Genomic DNA, 2,842 nt, shown 5'->3' with positions numbered 1-2,842 from the left:
ACCCAGGAATCGAACCCACGTCTCCTGTGGCTCCTGCATTGGCAGGTGGATTCTTTACCACTGAGCCACCAGTGAAGCCCACTTCCTCTGAAGTTGGGGTTTAAAACTGGAAGTTTCCGTTTGGCCATGAGTTTGCAGACCCCTCTAAGTCGGGGACTCTTTAAGGACTCTGATTATGGCTGAGGATTTGCAGAGTGGACTGGCTGCTCCAGGCACCTCTCGCCATCCTCCCAGGAATCTTTGAATTCAGGATTTGAAACCAGCCCAAAGCCTCTGAGTACCACGGGCAGTGATCCCTTCAGGCAGAAACGTCTGGAAAACACAACCAGGCAGACTTGTGAGTGCCTGAAAGTGGTTCTAAAGGAATTTTTCAGGGGAAAAAAAAAAAAGAAAAAACTTAAAAAATATTTTGCACAATGAAAGCAACCCTTTTGGAATAGAGAAGTTTCTGGGGTGATCCCTGTAGAATTCTGTTCTATTTTGAATTTCAAGAGATCTATTGTTACTACTGTAGAGGTGGAAAAGTGGGTTCAGGAGAGGAGCTGATTCGCTCAGGCCACACAGGGAGGTGGAGACAGCTGAAACCGGGCCTGGGCTGGGAGGGTTTTCCCAGTGTTTATTTCTGTTTACATCGGTGAGTCTCTGGGCGTGGCCCCTTCTGGGTGGTGATGGACAGGCAGGCTCTAGGTGTGTCCCACCTCGGGGCAGCTCTGCTAGCGCGGTGATTTCTCCAGGACAGGGAAATTCCAGGGGGCAGATCCTGCCGCAGCTGCGGTGAGACATTATTTCCTTGGGAGGAAACCAGCTCTCAGCAGCCAGAAACGAAACAGTTTCCACTCTGGGAGAGAGGAGGGAGGAAGAAAGGGGGGAGTGGAAGGCCTTGATGCAGGAGGCCGGCCCAGAAGGGAGCCGGCCCAGGGCCCCGGCACCACCCCCACCAACCCCGGCTCTCTGAGGCCCCCAGACAGTTTAAATTTAGATCTTCTATTCTGGTCGCTGCTGTTCTGCTCTGGCCCTGTAGCCATAGAACCGGCCAGTTTTCCTGAGCACAACAGCTCCTCAAAGTAAGCTCCTCTCCCGGAAGCTGGTCCTTAGAGTTGTTCCGAGGAAGCCTGAGGCAGGGAGGCGTGGAAGACAGATCAAAGGCAGGAAAGTCCACCACCCTAACTCACATTTCCAAACCTGGGGCCCTTCTGTCCGCATCTTGGTCCCGGTTCACTGTGGGATCAGAGAAGGGCTGACTGCACAGCACATGGGAACGCAGCCGTAGGGGCAAAGAGCAAGGCCACTTCCTGTGGTCACCACTCCCTCCCACCTCCTCTGGAGTGGCCCCTCCCTGCCCATCCAAATCAAACCTCTCCGTCTCAGCCCCGACTTGCTTCCTGTTCTCAGAGTGCACATCCTCATCGGACCGCGGCCTGTTTTCCTCTCCAGAACGGAAGACGCAGGAGAGCGGGGACTTGATTTTGCTCGGTGCTGTATCCCCAGTGCCCAGAGCATTACCCAAACACTTGCTAGGTGTGGGGGGCACTGTATTAGGTGCTTTATTTACTTATTTATTTTTGTATTTGGTGCTTTAAAAGCATTATTGAATTTTATCCTCAGGACAATTTTATGAGGGTTTTTACCCAAGTAGGAGAATGACACCCAGAGAAGTTGAGAATCTTGGCCGGGAACACAGTTGGACCCTGGAGTCCATGCCCCTGCGTGTACCCCTTAACTACTACACCGACCTGGCCACGAGAAGGTGGCCTCGTACCTCCTCTGCTGGGAAGGCCACCCCACTCGCTCCGCCTTTGCTCGCTGAGCCAAACCCCTAGCTTCCACCAGCTCACCCCCAAACAGTCTGGTCTTTGGGTGAAGAGAAGAGAGTCATGCAGATAGATCCAGTACACCCCACTGTGAAGAGTTCTTTCTTGTTTTCTACTCCTCCCTGCCCACTCCCCTTATCTAGAAGCAGTGCCTCCTCAAAGCTCTGACTGTCGTATATCCCCTCCCTCCAAAGTTTTGCAACCTCTTATCTCTGGAGAGAAGTCTACATAAATCACATGAGTATATAGTGCCACAAAACTATCCAATCTCTCATCTATTCTCCTAAGGGCTCTTTAAAAAAAATCAGTTATTTTCCCATAAATGCCTTTTTCCATCTCCCCTTCCCCTCCTAAGATGATGATGTGTGTGTGTGTGTGTGTGTGTGTGCGCGCGCGCGCTTGCGCGCGCTTCGTGCATGTGCTCTGCCGTCGCTTCAGTCATGTCCGACTCTTAGCGACCCCCATGGATTGTAGCCCGCCAAGGCTCCTCTGTCCATGAGGCTCTCCAGACAAGAATACTGGAGTGGGTTGCCATGCCCTCCTCCAGGGATCTTCCCGACCCAGGGATCAAACCCATGTCTCCTGCATCTCCTGTCTTGCAAGTGGATTCTTTACCACTGAGCCACTGGGGAAGCCTTCGTAAGTTGATATATAAGTCCCCTAATTCTGACCACTGCCTGGAGTCACATTGTTCTGTGAATTTCCATGCATGCATGTAAATTAAACATCTGTCTTTTCTCTTGTGAATCTGTATTTTGCCAGATTAATTTGCAGGTTCAGAGGTACTGAACCTAACAGGGTAGAGAAAAAGATCATTATCTCCCAGATAATGCCGAGTTAGATCTGGAGGGAAAAACACTCCAGATGGAAGGAGGCCTGTAGACCCCTAGCTGCTTCTTGATTGTCAGAATGGATTTGTGCTCGTTTTTCTTCTGCCTGCTTGCTGTGGGAAATTCACCACAGTCTGCAGTGCAGCCCTTGGCTCTGTGGGCCAGAGGGGATCCCTTTCAGCAGGACTGACTCACACTAAT

At 51.4% G+C, this 2,842-nt stretch overlaps 1 long non-coding RNA gene across 1 annotated transcript; it reads right to left on the bottom strand.

Annotated features, from left to right (window-relative positions):
- Positions 1-596: 596 nt before the first annotated feature.
- Positions 597-1,377, bottom strand: LOC147377678 (uncharacterized). The gene is made up of 2 exons (XR_015140301.1): positions 1,173-1,377; positions 597-838 (listed from the first exon to the last, which is right to left on the bottom strand). It is a non-coding gene; the product is annotated as an uncharacterized LOC147377678 (long non-coding RNA).
- Positions 1,378-2,842: the final 1,465 nt, after the last annotated feature.

This window comes from Bos grunniens, chromosome 2, assembly GCF_055505025.1.
Source record: "Bos grunniens cultivar Pamir isolate PY7600 chromosome 2, Bosgru_T2T1.0, whole genome shotgun sequence".
In the NCBI taxonomy this organism is placed as follows: Eukaryota; Metazoa; Chordata; class Mammalia; order Artiodactyla; family Bovidae; genus Bos; species Bos grunniens.
The sequence above is the reverse complement of the archived record's forward strand: the minus strand, read 5'-3'. Positions and strand labels throughout refer to the sequence as shown.